Raw genomic sequence first — 23,703 nt, forward strand, 5'->3', positions numbered from 1 at the left:
ACTGCTGATCTTGGACTGCCCGGTTCTTAAACCACCTTTCTCCTGTCTGTGGAAGTGAGGTAGCTTGAGCTATGCTGCTTTCATTGACTGTGAATTGTAAGTCTCCTATCTCCACGTGACCATCTTTTTCTCTGAAGGACCTTGCAAAGGCCTTTGTCACCTCCTTATGGTAGCCTTTGAACTTCTGTACACATTGTAACCAATTTGCCTTTTGTAAAGCCTCCTTGACCTGAGGATAACCTTCCAAAAACTTTGAACCTTCCGGTTCTGCCCTCAAGAGCTTTCCCATTTGCTTTTACGGCTCTGTTCTATTTGAAACACGGCTTTAAACGGCTTCACACAGTCAATTCACGGCTTTGGTTTCAGAACACGGCTTCAACAAGGGTTTTACACAGTAAATTCACAACTCTGTTCTGGAACACGGCTTCAACAAGGGTATTACACAGTGAATTCACGGTTCTGTTTTGGAGCTTGGCTTTAAAATGGCCTTACACAGTGAATTTACGGCCTCAACACAGGGGATTATGGGTTCAACTTTGAAAACGGCCGTAACAGACCTCCACTGGTGTTTCGAATTAGCGGAGAGGAAAAAAAACAGAGTATGGTGAATGGCAGCGTAGTGAGCCCAGCATAACAGAGTGTGGTAGCAGCGTAGATGGAATGAAACATGCGAGTGGAAATGGGAGTGAAATGATATGAGCGTAAGAGGGTAGAAGGGTTAATGAATAAACAACGGCTATGTCCTTAGATCTCGGCTTCGAAATTACACTTGGCTGCGTGAGTGGAGACGTAGTACATTAGGTTACGTCACCTAAGTACGAGATCTTAATGGAAGAAGCAGCCGGCAGTGGGATTTAAAATCATGGTAATCAAGGACTGATAGTCGTGGATGATACGTGGATATATGGTCTCATGGCTAGGCAATCATTACACTTAGTGGCAAGAAACATAATTTAGAGAACTTTACATAATGGAATAACTGTTAGCTTAGGATTTGAAACATACCTCAGATTCCCGCTTAGTTTTGTCTCTGATAACTTGCCACTTAACCCTTCACTGATTTTTGCATGACTATTTTCCATTTTATTATTGATGACTACTGCTATAGAGAAATTTCAAACAGATTGTGTTTTTTTATTTGTGCAGGTACTGAGAGCTGCAGAATCATTAGATGGCTGCAGAATCCTCAGATGGCTGCGGAATCTGCAGTAGTAGCCTCTAACTGCACAAAAGCAACTTTAGTTGTAAAAAAAAAATGACTTTATTGATGAGATGGAGTGTAGTGGGTGGATGGATGAATGAAAACAAATGAGGTGGAGTGGAAAATGAATGAAATGGTGGGTGAAATGGTGGTGAGGATAAAATGAAATAAGGGAAGAAAGAGAATTTTTTTTCTTTAGAAAACATGAGGTGTCAGGTGACCCTGATTTTCACCTCAAGTTTTCTGTATGAGACTGCCAATCAGAGATTGGTTTTCAGGCTCATACATTTATTCTTTTTTTTTTTTCTTTTTTTTTTTTCTTTCTCTTTTTTTATTTTTTATTTTTCAAAAACCAAAGCTTTAGGCTGATGGAGGAGAAGAATCTTTCTCCACCAGCCTGATTGCAGAATCTCCTTTGAACAATTTGACAAACTCTTCTTTTGAGAATGGCTTCTGATAGATTTTCAAGCGGTGGCCATTCACAATAAGAGGAGTATGAAATTCATCGATAGTTTTTACTCGAACTGCTCCATTGTTAAAGACTTCATCAATCTCATATGGCCCAAGCCAATGAGTTTGAAACTTTCCTTTGAAGTCTTTGAATTTTGAATCAAACAATAGAGCCCAATCTCCTTTCTGAAACTTTCTTTCTTTGATACGACGATCATGCCATTTAGATCTTTGGTGCTGAACTAGATCGGTCCTTAGGATTGTATCTTGTCTCATTTCATCTAGCTCATTTAGCTAGTCCATTCTGTGTCTTTGAGCTTCTGAGAGGCTCATTCCCAATTGGACTGCCATCTTGAAGGTCTTGATTTGGAACTTAATAGGAAGCAGGACTTCCTTCCCATAAACAAGTTCATAGGGGGAATGTCCTGTTGTGTTCTTCCATGTGGTCCTATAGGCCCATAAGGCTTCAGGGAGCCTTTCCGCCCAATCTCTTCTATGAAGATGAACAGTCTTGGTGATAATGCCTTCAAGAACTTTATTGGTAGATTCCACTTGACCATTAGATTGCGGATGGTAGGGAGTAGATGTTCTGTGCTTGATCTTATATTCCTCCATCAGCTTCTCCATCAAATTAGATGTAAACTGGCTGCCTTGATCTGTCACAATTTCCCTTGGGACACCAAAACGAGTGAAGATATCCTCAAAAAGAAATTGAACAACTGAATTTTCAGTGGCAGAAGGCAATGCTTTTGCTTCTACCCACTTAGTAACATAATCAGTACAAACTAGTATATATTTCTTTTGCTTTGATGGTGGATTAATTGGTCCAACGAAATCTAGAGCCCATTTCTCAAAGGGTTCGATGCATACCTGAGGCTGTAGAGGCATTTCATTTGAAGGAGTTGGTTTCCCAACTCTTTGGCAGCTGTCACACCTTTTAACATACTTCTTTGCATCTTTAAAGAGAGAAGGCCAATAATATCCTAGAGAAAGGATTTTATAGGCTGTCCTCTTGTCCGCAAAGTGCCTGCCGCATGGTTCATCATGAGATGCCTTAAGGATGTCAGGCATTTCATCTTCCCGAACACACCTTCTGATTATACAATCTGGCCCTGTTTTGAACAATTCATTAGAAATCCAAGAATAATGTGAACTCTCCCAAATGATTTTCTTTTTCTCATTAGGAAATAAGTGTAGAGGAAGTTTCCCTGTAACAAGATAATTAGCCATATCTGCATACCAAGGTGTCTTGGTAGTCACTGCAAACAAGTATTCATCTGGGAACTTATCTTCTACTGGAGAATCCTCATTAGTGTTTTGGATTCTAGACAAGAAATCAGCTACTGTGTTTTGCTTTCCAGGTCTATCTAACACAGTAATGTTGAATTCTTGCAAGAGTAAAAGCCATCTTGTAACTCTACCATTAGTGACAGGTTTGTTCATTAAGTATCTTATGGCAGAGTGATCAGTATGGACAAAGGTTTCATAGCCGGTTATGTAATGTCTAAACTTGTTGATTGCATGTACCACAGCTAAGAACTCTTTTTCTGTAACAGTATAATTTAACTCAGTAGGAGTCAAATTCTTACTTGTGTAATAAATGGCATAAGGGATCAAATCCTTTTGTCCCAAAACAACTCCTAGAGCTGTATCTGAAGCATCAGTAGAGATGTGGAAAGGGAGTTTCCAATTTGGCCCCCTTAAGATGGGTGCTTCAGATATTCTAGACTTTAAAGCTTCAAAGGCAGATTGACATTCAGGATCCCACTTAAACTCACAGTCCTTGGTAAGCAATTTGAAAAGAGGGGATGCTATCCTAGTGAAGTTTTCAATAAATCTTCTGTAATACCCAGAAAACCCAAGAAAACTTCTAACATCCTTTTGGAAATTTGGAACAGGTAACTTAGAGATGACTTCAACTTTGGATTTATCAACCTTGATCCCATCTCCTGAAATATGATGTCCTAAAACAATCCCTTCAGTAAACATCATAAAACACTTTTCATGACTTAAAGAAAGATTTGTTTCCTTACATCTTACCAGTACTTTTTCCAAATTTTCCAAAGCTTCTTCAAATGTATTACCATAAACTGTGAAATCGTCCATGTATACCTCTACACAATCATGAATCAAATCTGAAAAGATTCCTAATACAGCCCTTTGAAAGGTAGCAGGTGCATTGCACAATCCAAAAGGGAGTACTCGGTAGGCAAAAGTTCCCCAAGGACAAGTAAATGTGGTTTTGTCTTGATCTTCAGGTGCTACCTGAATTTGATTGTACCCACTAAAACCGTCCAGGAATGAGAAATACTTTTTACCTGCTAAGGTGTCTAGTACCTGATCAATAAAAGGTAAAGGAAAATGATCCTTTAATGTTGCTTTGTTCAATTCTCGATAATCAATGCAAACTCTCCATTTACCATTCTTTTTGGGCACTATTACCAAGGGAGAAACCCATTGGCTATCTGAGATGGGGTAAATGAAGTTTACCTTGAGCAATTTCTGCAGTTCTTCTTTCACAATTTCCCTAAGATTTGGATTCATCCTTCTTTTTTGGTTGCCTAATAGGTCTGCTATTCTCTTCAATGTAGATCTGATGAATACAAGTCTTAGGATCGATTCCTTTCATGTCAGTGTATTCCCATGCAAAGGCAGTGGAATGTTTTTGCAACAGTTTAGTTAATTCTTCTTGTTGTGGTCTTCCCAAGTTTTTGTTAATGTTTAATGTTTTTCCTGGGAGGATTTCAACTGTAGAACTACCAAACTCTTCCATTGAGAAGAGAGACATTTGTCTAGAGGAGAGATATTCAATGTCTGCATCTATCTGAAAATGTTCAGAGTCATATTCTAAAGATACTTCAAAATTTTCTAATGTATTTAGAATTTGACTATCCTCACTGATCTCAGAGATGGTTAGAACTGGTTGTATAGTATCTTCATCCTCTACCCATTCATCTTCTCCTATTTCTGTTATGGCTTTTGCTGGGGGATACAAGTTGAACTTCTTGGTGGAATTCCCATCTGATATATAGATGTCTCCAGACCTACAGCTTATGAAAGCATCAGCTGTGGCCAGCCAAGGTCTTCCTAAAATAAGAGGATGTCCTCCTAGATTGTTCTTGGGAGTTAAAATCATAAAATCAACAGGATATTCCCAAGAATCTAGAGAGACTGGAATGTCTTCCAATATGTTATCACAAAATCGTGTACTAAGGGCTGCTACTTAGCAAGATCTCATGTAACTACTTCAAACCAGGCTTTAGACTAAGGCTTAGCCTCCTTAGTCAGAGAGGGTTCTCTCACAGATTTTTGATAGGAATTATTAATAAGAAAAGATGGCTAACTCTTCAAACAGTTTATGAAAGTAAGCTGGTTGGAACAACAAAATAACATTTCTTCTATTGGGCTCATGGAGTCAAACACCTCTGCAGTAAACTATTAACTACTTAATCATGGAAGCCAAGGCATATAATGTTAAACACTCAGAACATTTCTCAAAAGGAACCTCAACTCATAAATATACACAGGAAGTCTGAGCACTAGGTGAATTCAGAGTGATTGCATATTTAGTGAGCTGTAAAACATAAAAGGATAAAAACAAAGCCACATATATTCTGAGCACTTGAACACATGATGAATCTTGGGAAGAAAAAGTAATCTTTATATTACTGTCAAAAGTCTTTTACATAAGCTGATATACAAAACTCTGTTTTTTCATAAATCTCCAACCCTACTTACATCAGAGTTTTCACTATATATAGGAAAACCAAAACTAAAACTACCTTGAGTCTCCTCCTCAAGCATGAGGGGAGAGCTCGATGATCATTAACTAACCTTATCTATTTTTAAACAAACTTATTAAATACATAAGGTATTGTGCTGTAAATACATAGAGTCCTAATTACATTGAAAGTCCAACTCTATCTCCTCGTATGCATGATGCCTTTCTTGAGCTTTGACACCTGTACATTTTCTGTTGTGGCTGAGATATGTTGGAGGAACATTCACTGAACAAGCTGGCCTCGGGTACTAGCTGTGTAGATGGCTCATTAATTAGAAAAGATGAGTACCCTATTTTCACGGCCCCTGTCTTCCATTCTTCTTTACTATTTAAAGACCACGCTCCAAGCTCTTTAATCCTTCCATAACAACGCATAACACCATATGCCTCATGATCTGGATGCCCTGAGGACTGAACAGGTGTACAAACCAAAAATCCCGGTAACCCTACCAGAACCCTAGTAATTCGGTCATAAAGTGCCTTTAAGAAAACTTTTAGCAAAAAACAAAATATTTCACTTTTTCTTCAAGACTTACACCTGTCATTGTTTGAAGTGCTATGATAGCCTTGTATGATCTCCCTCCTGTCCTCGAGGCATTCCTTTCAAAATTCGCTGACCTCATCCTCAAATTCATTGTTTTCTTATAAAACAGCATCTACAGTAGTTTCGTAGCGCGCTACGAAACTACTGTTTTTGTCAAAACAAAACATATTTATCTTGAAGCGCTTTCTGCTTAAACTCATGATTTCTTCAGACATTTTGTACAGGTGTTAGGGACCTAAATAGTTTCAAAATGATGGAGCTTAAACCAAAATTTATCAAAACTTGAAAAACACCTTTCCTTTTAAATCAGTGAGCTAGTTTACCTAGCTTCTCCTTCAAACTGCTAACCTCTTTCTTCAAAGCCTTATTTTCTGATCTCAGGCTCATGTTCATCTTTCTTATGAGTTTTGCTTGCTTAAGTGCTGGTACCATCCATGAAAACACATCAGACCTTGAGTCAGCTTTCCCCAGTAGACTTGTGCTACCTTTCAATACAGCCCTTCTATAACTAGCATATCTCACTGCACGTTCTCTAGAAAAACTCTTTATCTGAGCCACTTTTTCCTGAGTTGTTCCTGCCTGGTTCTTGATAGCAATGACATTTCCTCCTTGGCTAATAATAACCTTTTTACTCTTATCTTTACTCTTGGCTGCATGCACTGTTTTAGTCAAAACTTCAAGAAACTCTGTACTAGGCATTTTTACAACTGCCTCCTCTTTATGCACTTTCTCGGCCTCTTTCATTTGTCTTCTTGTAATTGGCCTCCGTGGCTTGAACACATATTCTTCACTAGGCTCCTCAAACCATAACCTTTTTGAAGCCTTTGACTTCTTCATGCTCTCTGGTGAGGATTGGGTTAAGTCAATGTGCATTGGTTGCATTGGCTGGTCCTGCTCAAACTGTATTGGCTCAATCTGCACTGACTGATCTTGTTCAAGTTCAATTGCTTCAAGTAAATCAGTTAGACTAGCTTTTGACATAGGAATTTCTTCAACAGCAATTGACTTGCCCTTTTCCTTGCTTAACTGACCTCTGGTTTTTACTCTTGATACCTTTTCAACTTCACTTGGTGCAGGTGCATCCTTCTTCTTTTTGACCTTCTCTTTTGATGATGATTGAGGTGTCTCCTTGATCACCAAAGGCTTCACTGGTTTCTTCAACTTGGTTTTGGACTTCTTCTGATCTTTCACCTCCTTTCTGAGCTCAGCAAGAGTAGGTTCTTCAATTGCTTTTTCTCTTTCCCTAACAGGCAATGGAGTAAGGCCTGTCTTGCTCTGAAAGCCAGCCATAAAAATAAGGGAGTCCCAATCTTTACCAATCTTCTGCAAACCATCTAACACTAACAACTTTACCAAACCATGATGAAACAGTGATGTTTCACAGTCATCTTTTTTCAGTTGAATTTTATCACACATTTTACTGAGGCTTCTGAACAAGTAGAAAGGGATATCTATTGATGCTTTGCCTATTAAATGTAACAAAAGTTTAAAATGATATGAATAAACTTTGTTATACCTCCCTTCGCATGTTAAATATTTTTGGATGCATGTGAGGAGCAGGGCAAAATGTTCCTTCACGTAACTCCTTGGCACAACTTTTGTGAGATCCTCATTTACATAAGGCTCCTTCAAAAATTCCTTACAGGGGCTCATGTCGAATTTAAAATTTTTGAACCATTCATGTCCACCTCTAGGAATCTCATTCACATTAGAAATGGCTTCCGGGGATACAGGGAATTCTAGCATTGACACCTTAGAGTTTAAACCAGTAAAATTCAATGCAAAAGCTTTTGTTACCTCTGCGTGCCCTCCTTGCAACTTCTCACAAAACCTCCAGCAACCAGCACTTTTAAAAGCTCTTGCCACACCTTCATCCTTTAACGTAATATCAAGCCCCTCCGGTTCTGTTCTTTGGCACCTACCGGATCGATGTTCCCTTTTCTCCATTTTACTTTAAAAACTTTCGGACAGAGAACTAACAGCAGCTTCAACTCAGAAGGCAACTTCAAACTTTGGAATGCAGGCTCGCTTGCAATCAGGTCCTTTTAAATAAAAACTCGGGCTCCTTTTCGCTTCAATAATCTTGTCATACAAGCAAGTCAGTTCACGCACTAATAACAAATATCATGACACTACCATACATCATAAAATCACTTTGAATGATGTTTATGTGCGTGGTTCTGAACCTCATGGCGGAATGATGACTCATAATGACCTGGAGAGGACATCAACTGACAATATATGGACGGACCTAATGACTCATCCCCCCAGATTTGACATTTCAAGAAAACGCGCTGCAAAAACCCCGAATCCCCGATTTCGTAGCGCAGACAGTTAAAAATTAACGAAATGCGCTACGAAATGGCTGATTATTGACACGCTACGAAAAGGCGGAAACATTATTGCGCTGCCAAATTGGCCAATCAGACTGCGCTGCGAAACTGCGCAAAGGACCAATGACACAAACAAGACAAGACATGCCTCAAACAATTATGATAGAGGATGATAAACGTTTTTTTGAAAATGACTCACATCAATACCTTTTTAAAACATGATCCCTAAGTAACACACATAGGAACATAACCACTAGACAACTCTTTTTTGAATATGAAATTTTTTGGACATCATTACATACATTGACTACAATTCTAAGTGATAACACAATACACCATCAGGTTTAATGATTGATCTATCTGCAAGTTGCAGTAGAGTGGGTGTAAAGAGAAGGTTAGGAAGCTTTAACTGATCCATGGTCTGTCTACTCATGATGTTGATCGCGGCCCCTAAGTCAATAAGAGTATTTGGGATTTCAACCCCATTAATATGAGTTTTGACAATAGGGCTACCGGGATCTACATACTTTTGCATGGTAATCTTACCCATCATTATGTCTGCAATTTTTCCAACTAGATGTATCCTTTTAGTATCTTTGGTTCTTTTTACTGTTTTCTTCAAACTCAACTCCTTTATTGTCTTCGCTAGAATGGGAATTTCCTTAATGGCCTGTAACAAGGGAATCTTGATACATACATTTTTCAATTCATCTAGGAAGTTATAGTCAGGCACCCATATCTGCTTTTCTACCCCTTTATCAATTTGCAATCTTTCAGGAAAGGGAGGTGTAGCTGTAGGTGTAGGTTGCTCAACTAGGGGAGTTGTAGAGATTGATTCTTTTTCTTTTTCTTTTTGGATATTTTGGGTTTGAAGTGATACTTCAGAACCTTTATTGACTTTGAGAGATTCTTCCTCAGAAATGCTTGGTTGTTGAACACTTGTGGAAGGTTGATCTAGGATTCTACCTGATCTAAGTTGTACTTCATTAAGAGGAACAACCATGTAGGTAGGGAATGGTTGACCTTCCATCATATAAGCATTTTGAGGGTTCCTATTATTTGGATTCGGTAATGGCTGAGAGGGAAGTTGGTTAGATTTCTGTTGGGATTGAAGTGCTAATTGAGAATTTTGATTTTGTGGAGGAGTTTGTTGTTGTTGAGGGTATGGAAATGATAGTTGTTGACCTTGGTTTGGAAGTTGTGGAGCTTGCTGATTCTGAAATGATGGAGGATATTGATAGAATTGTGCAAATCTCCCATAAGGATTTTGCATGCTTTGCATCCATGCTTGGAAAGCATTTTGAGGTTGAGGCCAAGGTTGTTGCCAAGGATTCCAACTTGGTTGGCATTGAGAATTCATAGAGTTGTTAAACCCTTGATTCTGTTGTCCTTGCCAAGGTCTCCTTGCAATAAAACAGAGAGATTCGAGTGTATCTGGATCCTCTTGAAAAACTGCCTTGAGGCCAGGGATTGAAGGACAATCCTTGGTCTCATGAGTTTCTGAGCAAATTACACATGTTTCTACAACGTGTGCATCTAAGGGACATTCCCTTAAAGCATGTTTCTTTCTACATTTCGGGCAAAAGATAGCCAAAGCTTCGGCTTCTGCTTTTTGTTTATTGTGAATCTTAAGGGTATCAAGTTGTTCACTAAGACTCCCTAAGATGTCAGTTTTAAACTCATCAAGCATACTGCCGATTTCAGCCCTACTCACTGATCCTGTTGCAGATTTATTTGCCCTAAGGAGAGAAGGATCTCTAGGCCCTTTTTGAGTTTTTGATTTGCCCCTTGAGAGATGGATACAAAGTTCTGCTATATCATTGAGAGAAAGTTGAGAAATATCCCCTTTCCCCATCATGTTTAAGATGTCTATCCATTCATCCCTGATGGCTTTTAATAAGAGGGCTTTTAAGGTCTCTTCATCCAAGGTGTTCATCTTTGCTCTTTTCAAGTTATATTGAAACCTTTCAAGTAAATCTTCTAGACTCTCATCCTCTTTTTGTACCATTTTAAAAACCTCGTCCTTGTGATTAGTAGGCATGCAATAGTCTAAATACCTATCCAAAAATGTCTGTTTCATCTCATCCCAAGTCCTAATGGATTGAGTGAGTAACCCAATAAACCATTTCAAGGCTTGATCCTTCAGTGTTGAAGGGAACAACTTGAGTTTCTGAGAGTCATCCAGGTAGTCATAAGTTCGACATACCACTTCAAACTCAAATAAGAATGTTTCAGGGTCCTCAGTCCTTAACCCATGGAAGTTAGGGAGGACAGATGGTGATATGTTTTTCATAGTGGCTCGGGAATCCTCATTAACAATGGGAAACCCAAATGAATTATCCCCATTTCTATTTCCTCCTCCAATGGGACCTCTACCTCCATTATTTTTATTGTTATTTCCTCCTCCTCCACCTCTACCTCTACCTCCTCCTTCTTCCTCTGCCATGATGATTCTCCTAGGGATTTCAAAATCTTCTGGTTCCTCTACAAAAGGTGAATGAGAAGGGATTTCTCCTTCTTCTTTAGATGATTCCAATTCCTCAATTATAATTGGTCTTCCTGTAGGAGAAAGAGAAGAGTCTCCTCCTGGTTCAAACTCAATAGAAGGTGTAGGAGAGTCAACTCTTGGCTCTTGAATTTCAAGAATTCTAGGACTAGGAGTTTCGGTTGGAGATAAGGGGGGTGTCTCTTGTCTTTCCCTTGAAGCAGATGGACTTGTAAAAATTGAACTTCGAGCTCTAGCTAAAAACCGTCCTCTAGAATCTCTAGCTCTATGCATGTCATTTTTTATTTTTCTCTTCAAGTCAAGTTAATAGTTCTTTTTCTGATCTTCCAGTTCACTCTAGGTGCAAGAAGAGAGCATACTCAAGAGACTATTAAATCAATAACGTTCTCCTTTCTGATCCTCCAGATCACTTTAAAGTGCAAGAGGAGAGCATACTTGGATAGGTTATTAACTTCTTTCCTTGAAATTTTTTTTATGTTTTTTTTCCCTAAGTATGGTTACTTAATTTCACTTCCCCGGCAACGGCGCCAAAATGTTTAGTCAATTTAGTGTTCCTAAATTGATGTCATTAATTGTCAACCCGGGCTCATAAGCTGATGAAGTGAGGGTGTACTATATGTACTTAAGTAACTTTCTTAGAGCTTTTGTCGTTTGGGGGTGTTGTTTTATGGTTAACTTATCTTCCTAAGATGGAGTGATGATTATAAACAGATGAGTGCAAGTGTGTGAAAAGTGAGTTCTAGATGAGTGAAAGTGTGTGTGTGAAGGTGATTTCTAATTACTTGCTGAATTTGTAAAGAAAAAGAACTTGAAAGAAATGAATAAATTAAAATGACTTGAAAGTAAATGACCACGTTCTAATGGCATTAGTCTCTATCCATACTGCTGCAAATAAAAGAAACAAGAAAATCACTTCAAGGATTGATGTTAATGATTATCTCCTCCTAACTCCCTGCTTCTACCACATAGTACTGCGTAAAACACGATTAGGAGGTAGCTGAAAACAAATCCAAGAATTGATAAAAACTCTAATCTACTCTAATTGACAAATTGTAACACTACTAAGCCTTTTCCAACATATTGCTTCCTACATATGTGATTATGTGTAACAAGTGGAAAAAGTATTAGTATCACAAGCCAAGACTACTCAAATACAAGCTGCAATTAATTAGTGTTCTGTTCTCTTGAAATATAAGCTATTCATGATAAAGAGAGCATAAATTAGTTAGCATCCAACTTGTAAAACTAAGCTAAAACTAGTCTAGAAAACAGAGTAAAAAGGGCAGCATCATGAACAAGACAACTGCAACTACCATTAGATTTTAAAGCAAACACAACACACTTAATCCCGGGTGGAAACCTGCAAAGAAGTAAATCTGATCAGTGAAAATAAAGGCTACAGCAATAAAGAGAAATCAAATTGTACATAACTCAAGAAAAGAAATTATGTTTGTAAAATAAAGAAATTGCAGAAATATGAACATGAAAATACTTTACAAGGCTAATACGAACAGGGGCCCTCCATTCATATTATCCACAGAAAACTCAGATGCTCTTAAGACTTCAAAACAACGTTTCCATTACTTTATATGCAAAGATACATAATCCAAAAGTGCTGGAACAACTCTTATAAAAACAGAGTTTGAAAACGTGCCAAAATTCTCACAAATACATACACTACAGCATCTGAAAAGGTAACCTTAGCGTACGCAGACGCAAGTATATATAGGCATCTGTAAGATGGCCTAATACGTAAACATAAAAACAGAAAATGAACTAACTGTCATGCGTATTAAAGGTGCAATTAACACGTCATAGGCTTCGTGGTCAAGCTGGAGGTCCTGGTCGATATGGGCAATGAATCTAACATTAGATCATGTCCCCCACGGCTTTCAAAACATGGACAGGTCACCTTTTCCACCGACGTGATCAAACAGCTTACGTATCCACGTTGAGTTGTCTTTATTTGACCGAAACTTGACCCCCTTTGACTGGAGGTACAAATGACGTGGCCGGCTGAACTGATGGCATAGGAACCTCGAGCATGTATATTCCAACATGCCCACGTGGCTCATTCTGCAAAATAGCACGTGGAACCTTGAGAACAACAAAATGGCTGCGGGATCATCAGATGGCTGCGGAATCAGCAGATGGCTGCGGAATCAGTAGAAAGCTACGGAATACCTGCAAGTATATCAAAAACTAAACAAAACAATTATCCATTAGCAAAGCTCACTTGATCATGTTTAATGACAACTAATGTAATGATCTGGGTGGAAAATGAGGTAAAAGAGAGAGGAAAGTGATGAAAACAGTAGGTAATGATGGAGGATAAGGTGTAAAGTAGGGACTCTACACCCAAATCAACAAATCAGTCGCTACAGTAGGGAATCACATCACAGATTTTTCTCACTCATAATCTTGATGTCCCTCCCAAGGTTGAACTAGAAAATATATAACAATAAAAACGAAGTGGAGCGATGCACACTAGAGGTTGTCCATAGAAATCATAGATGGTGGTAGTATGCAAGAATAAGTAATGACTCATGAGAGCAACCTAGATAGGAAAAGGAGCACTTAGTGAGTGGTGGAGGCCTTCAAGCTGTGAAGAATGGACTGATCATGAAAAATAGAAAAATGGAGATGTGTTTGGAGTTCTCCCTGTTTTTCAAACCAACAATTCATGGGGCAGAGGTCAAGGATAAGGACATGGTGTAGTGTCATATTGTGTCAGGGACTGGTCTTGATTTTGGGTAGCATTGGATGTGCTCTAGCTCCAAGATTTTATGGAGGGGCTAGAATACATGAGATCTCCAGAACCCAAAAATCATTTGAAGGAATTCCACCCAGATGAGGAGTTATTAAAATAATTAATATTTTTAATGAGTTCCTAAGTCTAAACTTAGGAAAATAAAAATATTAATGTGTATTGATAAAAATATGGGTGAGAAGGTTCTAAGTGACGAGGATCAAGCCTATTCTAATCTTAGTCGTTGATTAGAGTTAGATCACGATCGTTGATTCATCAACAGGAAAAGTATAAGAAGAGGCTTGCGGGTCAATTGGAGATACACCAAGAGATCAAAGATTTCGATTTTTCTGGGCGTGGTTTGTTGAGAAAGTCGAGCTAAGTGAGCTGAGTTGCAGTGTGAAGGGATTTTCGGTAAAGGGACCTGAGTCCAAGGCCGAGGATACATATCAGAGAATCAAATCAGTAGCAGGAGGGAAAACACAACTCCAGAGAGGGTAACGCAAAAGCTAGAGGGGCTGACGCAATCCCTTAGAGGCAACGCTGGGATTTTATGTGGGGCAGAGAGCGTAGCAATTCAACAAATCGACTTCTGAGCAAGGGAGGCTCACTAGGAAGGTGACGCACCTCCTAGAGGAGACGGCATAGTTCCAGTGCAGAGCTTGGAGCAGCCATCACTGCCCAGCACTGGGAACAACATTGTCATTTGTGGGGTTTGATCATCTAGTTGCTGGAATTGTCGAAACATTTGTCTTCTGATGGAGGTACTTCTATCATGTTTATTCTCTGTTGAGTGAGTCGGATTTGGCACCCTAGTTGTATTCAGAAATCTGCTTAATAATACAAACCCTCTATATGTTGCACCGGTTTTCCCGCATTGGGTTTTTCTCAGGACGATTGTCCAAAAGTAATGGTGTCCCTTGTGTGATTGTCTCAGTTTATTTTAGTTCATGATCTGTATGTATGTATAGGTTGGAATAGTGTTTTCATCATTGTTTAAGTAATTAAATAACTTGTTAAATGTAAGGAACAATTAAGAGATGATAAACTAGTGATTGCAGTAGGGATTCTGATGTGTAGATTCAGAAATTCTCACAACTGGGGTAAGCGTCAAAGGAAGCCTCCTCTTACTCGTCAAAATGCATCTGCATTTTGGGGCATTCATTCTAGCAGTGTAGTGATTAGGATGCGCATATTGGAGGTGGAGACCAAGCTGAGACTTTTCAGAGGCTTTTAATGGCATCAACTATGGAAGATGAAAATGCTAAAATGGCTTCCTGTAGGGCTTGACGTATTGCCTTTGTTGGATCAGCCAAGCATGCACTCTGAGACTTGTTCCTATCATGCTAGCTAATTGTATCTACAGGTCTGAATGATTCCTTAAATGGGTCCAAAATCAGGTTTTTTTTGCCAGCTTGTAGCAGTTGATCAGTCAAAGTTGAGTATTTTATGGGGTTGTACCACTATTTGTGCATCATAGCATTAATTCCGCCAATATATTGTTAAACCATCTTATGAGAGCAAGCATAGTAGATTTTGGAATTCCCAAAGAACAAATATTTTAAGGGTGGAATTCAATCCTGAAGGAAGCATATGATGATAGTGACCCTGACTATCTATCAACAAACACCTTTTACATCAAAACATGATATATACAATTTTAGACTCTTTCTAGTTAAACTGATTATAAGAAGAAATATTGTTGTAGTAGGTGCAGAGAGAAATCTGATTGGGATATGGAGTTGGTTGTTAGAGCTCCCTTCTTGATTAGTATGCATTTTTACAAAAGGGCCTGAACAAAACCCCACCCATATCAAATACTAAAGAGCTCAGTTAATAATCTTACCATTACCTAAAACCAAAAATGTTTCACAACTTTTCAACCAGATTGAAGCTCCAGCCAACCATGTCTGGCAACACCCATTTCAAGAGCATATGCCTTAAAAAATTAACAGCATTTGATTTCACAAAATTACATAGCTAATTAAGTCAAGGTGCTTAGCTGCCCTGTGCCTCAATAGAAAACACAGGCACTGAAATAATTATTTTGAAAGGAAAAACTTGAAAACTCCAATCAAAATTTGGCATAGACCTTCGCTTAAATCTGTACTAAATAGTGCATAGCCATGACAGATCCTTCAAGGCTTCAAAACCAAAGATAACCCCACCTTTGCACTGTTGTGAAGGGCTTTGGTGTCCACCTCACCAGAAAGAGTAACAAAACTTTTAGGCCTCCACTCATGCTGAAGTAGTGCAGCTGCCCTTCCATAATTAATGAGGCACCCCTTAACTGTTGTTATTGCGTCCAAAGCTTGCTAAGTGCCTATGGTGAACGTATTCTTGTTCCTTAAAAAGCTATGTGATATCTCTGCTCCAATAGCAGTCATTGTTAGACAACTCAGTGTGCAAGTAAGATGCCTTCAAGGTATCACCCTTACCAGTTCTGCAAAGCATGGGTCACTTTTAGTATGACACCATAAAACTTTCTATGCAATGCTTCATAAAAAAGTTTGCAATTGCCCCTATATTGTACCAGAAAACCCACTAAAATTCACTATTTCAGTTTACAATAATGGCAAGGACCAAGTCTTACAAGGTCAAAGAAGAAACAAAATCAAGCTTTGAAATACTCAAGCCTGCATCATATTTCAAGAAGTTTCCTGATGCAGTGTCAAAAGCAATTTCACCCCCTACAGAAAAATTCTCGTTTCCAATTACTCCTAAGAAATGTGTTATTGGAGATGGTGTCAGCCCAATGCTTGTACTAACCCCTACATAATCATGCACATATTGAAGCTCATCCTATCAAGTTGTCAACAATACAATATATAATGTAAACAAAGTTATAGTGTAATCAGTGTCACAAAAAATTTACAGAAGTACTTTTATCACTATAAAGCATGAAGAATGTTGTTAAGATTTGTATTTATCACAACATACTAGCATGAAATTTTACCATGTAGATAACCTTGTGACTATTGATGATCAAAATTAGTGGGCACGCTAAACCCTGAATAATACAGATGTCTGAGAAAATATCTACAATATTACAAAGAAAAGGTTCCAAATAGAAACAAGAACAAGATGTTTTTGTTGCAATGGTTCTCACATATGAAAACCAGTTATTATTTTCATATCCTTCCAAATGGCTTATTTTAGACTACAGAACTGACAATTTGATCCCTTTCCGGGTGACACTGAGTGGAAGACCATCAGCACACTACAGATGAAAACTACAACATATCACAAATATATGCATTCAGGAAAATGGCACAATTGACACAAATGTCTAATCACCTTAGTTTTTATGTCTTTCTAAATGGTAAAAAGGAGTGCCACAATAACTGAAAGTTTTTTAACTTATAGAATGTAGCAATGTCCCAATTAATACAAAATACTGCAGGCTATTACTTTACGAAAAAGCACCTACATTAAGCATATTGTTCAAAGCTAAATATCATGTCAAAGATAAATTTGATTGTTCAAATCCTACAATTAATAGAAACGACATCTTGTAGAGCTATGTTTTCTCTCTCAAGTTCTCTATTTTGAGGGTCATCCATGACTTCCCTGAGCAGGGGTGGCTCCATCTCCTCCTTTGATCTAGCCTTTGAGGCAACCACAAGCTTTCAAATATCTTGCGGCATCTTTTTCCTCAAAAGCAAAAGAGCCATAACATCAGCCAAATGATGGTTTGTGAAAAATGGAATAAGTGCTTAAACTCATTCCATCAATCCAAGGAGAAAATCAGTTCATTACGACCTCTAAAATCTGTGCTTCAAAATATATATTCAATTATCAACTAAAAAACCCCATAGTTAAGAACATCAACCATTGTCACCATGGTGATCATCCTTCTCACTTTAGGCTATCTCTCCTCCAACACAAGGGAGGAATCCATGATAAGCTTACAGATCTGTCCTTCAAATGCTAAAAAAATAGATTTGCAAAATGATATCGTTTTTGTCTTTTAAGATTTAAAATGGAATGCTAGGCAAGACCTAGTGCCTATTCCCTGGGCTATAGGCTCTAGGCAACAAAAAAATTTTTAAAATGGATGAATAAGATGCAAGTCATGACAAAATAACCAAACAGAAAGTGTTATCAGTCAAGAATTGATCAAATAAATATGTAACAGCACTATCTCCTACTAGATGGAACATTTGAAGACAATGTGCTCTTCCAACTTGATCTTTTGCAAGTCACATAGCTGAAAATTCTTGTTGAGGTGTGTAATGTGGTGGCTATCTCAAACCAAAGCTAGTGGGACCCACTCTGAATGAACCAAGGGGAATCCTAAGGTTGTGCATCCACTGTCTATTAATATAGATAGGCCTAACAATAAGAATCACTTACCTACATAAAACACTCAAAATAATAAAATGAGATATTCAACCTTACGCCTTCAAGGAGGGAAATCCAAGTGATTTGGATGTAGATTGTAGATATCCTCTCTAATCTCCTAGGTTAAGTCTCATTTAGATAGTAGGAACTGACCTAGAGTGCCTAAAGATTATGTAAAAAGGGCAAGTTGATTGATAGAAATGGCCACTAACTGAAGAAATAAAGTATAACCCACAACAATTACACCAACAGGGATCTATTGAAGCAATACCCTGAACTCCACCTAGATGATAGACTAAGGAATTGCATGTTTGTAGCAGATGAAGCATTGTAATATAAGGGTTTAGAATCTCTCTATCCTAGCCCAATCAACCCAAAGCAAGTCAGGTCCCCAGACCTTGAAGCCATAAAGGGTCATGGCTCTAATGATCATGTCCAAAGAGGAGCATCGTAAAAAGATGTCCTAGAGCACTATCTCTTTAGCCAAGAAAACCATATTCCTTATTAATTTGGGGCTAGAAAGCATGCCTCAAGCTAAGCTAGACTCCTAAGATCTGACCCCCAAGTATGTGTAGGTTGTAGTAATCTCAATCCCATCCCCTCCAACGTAAAAATGGTAGTCAAAGAGAGCATGCTGAGACATGCTGAAGATCATAACCTTAGTCTTACTAAGTTCAAATGTCAACTATCAAAGATCACAAGAGTTGGATAAGGCATCAATTTGTCTCTACAACCCCTTAGGTGAGGTGCCAAGAGGATCATGTTGTTGAAAACTAAAAGAAAGGAGATCAAGACATCGGGTAGAAGACAATCAACACCATCTTATATGTGCTCCTAAGAAAGAAATCTATCTCATCGATATAGAACCCAAAGAGAATTAGTGAGAGAGGGAATTCCTATTTGACCTCTACAGTACTCCAAAGGTAGTCTAAGAAGATCTGGATAGTACAGAAATGACCAAGCATAGACTCATATAGTTTCATGATAGAATCCAATGCCGTATCACCTCTAAAACAAAGCCTCTCTCATGACAGAGTCGAATTCCTTACAAAAGTCAACAAATCAACAAAATATTTTCAAAGAGAAGTGATCGGTCAGTTGTCGAAGAGAGAGCTAAAGATCGAAGTAGTGTGAGAGGGGCAGAAACAGTGAGTTTGGAGGAAAGATTTCCAAATCCGGAGAGGCAGCAGCAAAAGGGCCGAGTTATCCTAGAGTGGTAGTGTAGAGGCTCTGCACGGTAGCTTCAACAAGGCAGATCGATTTGATGGTGAGAAAAATTGTACTCAGTTCCAAAGGCCGAGCAAAGGTTCCAGAAAGCTGGAAAGACGATTTCCTCAATAGCTGGAGGTAGAACAACTTCATCAAAGGCAGTTTTGAGCCACACATGTGGGAGACAACACAGAAGGGCTCACGTTGTGGTTTGGACGGCCAGTTTGCTGAAGGAAAGTCATGCCAGAGATTGCTTGTGGGAGAATGGAAATTCCCTTCAGTATTTTTGATCTGAAAATCACCCTTGAGTGATCTCAGTTAAATATTTATTGAATGAAGGTATTACAAACTCATGTGCTGGTGTGTGTCTATGTTATTTTAGGCAACGAATTGATCATATTTCAAAATACACAGACACTGGATAATGGAAAATAGTAAAGAAAACACAGTAAGAAAATGCAAGAACACAAAAATTAATAAGGAGTTCACCCTATTCTCCAAGGCTACATCTCCAGTCCAGCTTTCAGTGGTGGCCTTCTTTTATTGTGCCTTTAAAGTAGAGATTTACAATGAGGAGCTCAATTTGAGTCTCCTGAAATAGAAATGATGCTTGACAGGGTGGTTCTTGGATTCTCCAAGCCACTAGACTACATAGACTCTCTTCCTATCCAAGTCTCAACCTCTCTGGTCTTTAATTGGAGGAGCCCAATGTGGTGCTCAATTCCTGACGGATCCTCTTAGGGATTTCTTGAACCTCTCAAGCTTTCTATCTGCTCGATGCTGCCTTATGCTGCAGGTCAGCTCAGCTCTCTATCTTTCTACTGCTTGCTTTACTATCTCTTATGTCTCTGTTTTCTTCTGATCTGAAAATCACCCTATGAGTGACCTCAGTTGAAGATTTATTAAACAAAAGGTATTATAGACTCATGTGTTGGTGTGTGTGTTCTATGTTATTGAAACAATAGATCGATCATATTGCCAATACACAGACATTTTAAATGGAAAGACAGTAGAGAAATATAGTAAGCAACACAAAGACACAAGCAATTTTTAATAAGGAGTTCACCCTATTCTCCAGGGCTACGTCTCCAGTCCAGCTTCAGTGGTGGCCTTGTTTTATTGTGTCTTTCAGCAGAGAAATTATAATGCAGGGACTCAATATCAGTTCTCCTGAAGCAGATTTTGCTTGGCAGGGTGGTTCTTGGATTCCCCAAGCCACTTGGAGTACGCAGACTCTTGTTCTTCCTACCAGCTCTGTGACCCTCGGTCTACAGTGGAAAGAGCCAACTGTGATGCTCAATCCAGACAGATTCCTCTATGGCAAAGCTTGATTCTTCAAGCTCTCTAGTGCTCGATGTTGCCTGTGGTCAGCTCGACCCTCTATCTCCTCTGCTCGCTTTATTGTTCCCTGTGTTCAGTCCTCCTCTCAGGGTTCACTGTTCACTGTCTCTCTTAGTCACTCGGACTCTTCGCGATTCTTCCCCTGAAATCTCGATCTGCATTCAACTGTCTCTGTTCACGGTTTTAGTCATTCGATCCTCGGCCTGTTTGGTTCCTCTCCCGCCTACATCGATTCGCCTACCGCTTGTGTGCTTGGAATTCCCTGTTCGGAGTCAACATGAACACTCAAGGAGTAGCCACGTGTCTCCATCGGAACAACGCCAGCCTGTTTGTCGATTCGTTTCTTTCTCCACCGTGGCGGTCAACGGATTCCAAATCCCCTTGAATCACGACTTATTTCCCTGTCAATTCCACTATGTCTATCGAGTGCAATCTCAGTCGTCCGATCTGGGCTCCTCCAGATCCAACGTCATTCGCACGTTGAGCGCGGTTGACTTTCTCGACCGATAACGCACGATCACAACTGTTTTTCTCTCACCTCCGCTGACATGCATCGATCGCTAAGTGTGATCGCTCCGCTTTCTCCAAAACCGCTTACCATTTAAGGGCACCCTAATCAATACCGCCAGTTTCTAGGGCGCAGGTCCCACCTTTGTACTTTAGCGCCTTTATCTTTTTCCACCCGCGGTCCTCTGGTTCCCCATGTGACTGAGTGCTTAAGGCTCCTCCTTTTTAGCCCTGTTTTCCCAGCGATACGTGTTAGCATCGAAAATCAGCTCCTTTTCCCGATCGGGGGCTCCCAGGGGCTATTTTGACCTCCTGCGTAGTCTCCATGGGCCTCGGTTAGCGCGCTTTGACCGAAGTCCTCGTAATTCCGCGCTGGCTACCATGGCCACTGGTTTAGGGTGTTTTCGATTGATGTTTTGGATTTCATTTGAGATTTGTTTCGTCTCGATATAGTCATGGTTCTATGACAGTCGTTTATGGATTCGATTTGGATCATGGCCTCCCAACTGAAAAGCTTTTGGACCACCAAAAGTTGGTTTTCTTCAAGCATCGACTAAGTGAGGAAACTGTTGTCTCACTTGTCCAATCTCAATCCACTTCGAACTACTCGGCTTCGAACCTTTAAGCCCAATTCTAAGGTATTCCACCTGTCCACTGCGCGTCGTCCTTACCTTCCTGTCTAGCACTGTATCTTCCTGCAACTCATTAAGATATTCAGGTAGCAGGTCATCAACAGAAGGCAATTGACTCTGCTCTTCAGGGTCCTCAATCATTGAAGGTTCAAACATCTTCAATCAATCCGCATTCATGACTGAGTAGATGTGCATGTAAGCTGGCATATCAAGGTGAAAAGCATTTTCACCAATCTTCTTAAGTATCCTGAAGGGTCCATACCTGATAGGTTTTAGCTTCTTGCCTTCACCATGCATCATGTCCTTGCTGATATACAACTAGAATTGGTCTCCGACTTGAAAACTATGCTCCATACGATGCTTATCATGCCTAGCCTTGTACTTGGCCTGGCTCTTTTCCAGTTGTTCCTGTATTGCCTGGTGGATCTCCTGGATCTATTCAATGAACCTAGTTGCTTTGTCCACATCACTGTTTCCATCAACCATGGTATCTTTACCAAAGAAAAAATCCAAGGGAGACCTTGGTATGAAACCAAAACAGGTCTCAAAAGGAGATCTCTGTGTAGAAGAGTGTTTGGCTCTATTGTAAGCATGCTACACATAACGCAAGTGCTCATCCCAAAGCTTAAGATGTTTGCTGCAATATCCTCTTAGTAACTGGATCACTTTCCTGTTAACTACTTATGTCTGGCCATCTCTTTTTGGATGAAAAGCTATGCTTTTATTTAATTTGGTGTCCATTAGTTCCCATGGACTGGACCAAAACTTTCCCACAAATTGGGTGTCTCGATCAGATATAATAGAAGTGGGTAATCCAAAATGAACACATACATGTTCAAAGAATAATTTTGCAGTTTGTTCAGCTGTAATATGTTTACTACAGGGTATCGAAATACACATTTTACTGAACCTATCCACAACAACATATAGATAATCATGACCTTTCCTAGATTTAGGCAGTCCTCCAACAAAATCCATGGAAATTATTTCCCAAGGGTGAGAAGGAATTGGCAATGGAGTGTACAAGCCTAGTTCTCTGTTGCTGGGCTTGCTTTTAGCACACATAGCACACCCCTTTACATATCTAGAAACTATCTCACTCATTTTTGGCCAATAGCAGAAACTTTGCAGCTGTGCAACTGTTTTACTTACCCCAAAGTGACCTGATATCAGATAAGTGTGTGCTTCCCTAATTATCTTTGCTCTCTCAGTTTGTGGAATGTAGAGTCTCCCACAATGATATAAGAGTCAGTCCTTTACATGATAGTCCAATTCTTCTACTCTTTTGCCTTGACTCAAAGTTGCATATACATCTTTAAAGTCCATATCCTGAGCATACTATTCTATGTAGCTTTCATGTAGCACAGAATTATGCTTAAGTATGGTAGATACATTTATAATGGGTCTAGATAACATGTCTGCAACCTTGTTATGTATGCCCTTTTTATATCTGATGACTGAATGAAACTGTTGTAGAAAACCCATCCATCTGTAATATCTTGATTGTTGCAACTTAGTTTGGGAGTGTAGATATTGAAGTGGCTGATGACCAGTATGTATTACTGTTTCTTTGCCCATTAAGTAATGTTTCCACTTTTTCACACTCTGAACTAATGCATACAATTCTTTATCATATGTAGGATAGTTGACTACTGCAAGATTAAAAGTCTCAGAATGATGACATATGGGTTTACCATGTTGTGTCAACACTGCTCCCATGGCATAGTCACTGGCATCAGTTTGGATCTCAAATGGTCTTTGTAGATCTGGCAATGCTAGTACAGGTGTTGTACTAATTTTTTCTTTCAAGGTGTCGAAGGCTTTCTTCTGTTTGCCTCCCCACTGAAACACCTTGTTCAATCCTGTCAAAGCATGTAAGGGAGCTGCAATTGAGAAAAAATTTGAAATGAACTTCCTCCAATATTGTGTTGCTCCTAAAAAGCTTCTCACTTCTGTAACAGGCTTGGGTTTAGGCTAGTTTACAATCGCTGCCACTTTAGAGGGATCTATTTTCAACTCACCTCCCCCTACTATGTGACCCAAATAATTTAGAGAGGTTTTTCCAAATTCACATTTGGAGAGTTTAACATAAAGTTTTTCTCTTTT

General features: G+C 39.2%; 1 pseudogene; it reads right to left on the minus strand.

Moving 5' to 3' along the window:
- Window positions 1–15,702: 15,702 nt before the first annotated feature.
- The window catches only part of LOC149202531 (mitochondrial outer membrane protein porin of 36 kDa-like), a 71,563-nt pseudogene continuing 63,562 nt past the window's right edge, over window positions 15,703–23,703 (minus strand).

The sequence above is a fragment of the Pinus tabuliformis genome, chromosome 2_1, assembly GCF_031772625.1.
Source record: "Pinus tabuliformis cultivar Carrire ecotype Pingquan chromosome 2_1, CPIR1, whole genome shotgun sequence".
Classification (NCBI taxonomy): domain Eukaryota; kingdom Viridiplantae; phylum Streptophyta; class Pinopsida; order Pinales; family Pinaceae; genus Pinus; species Pinus tabuliformis.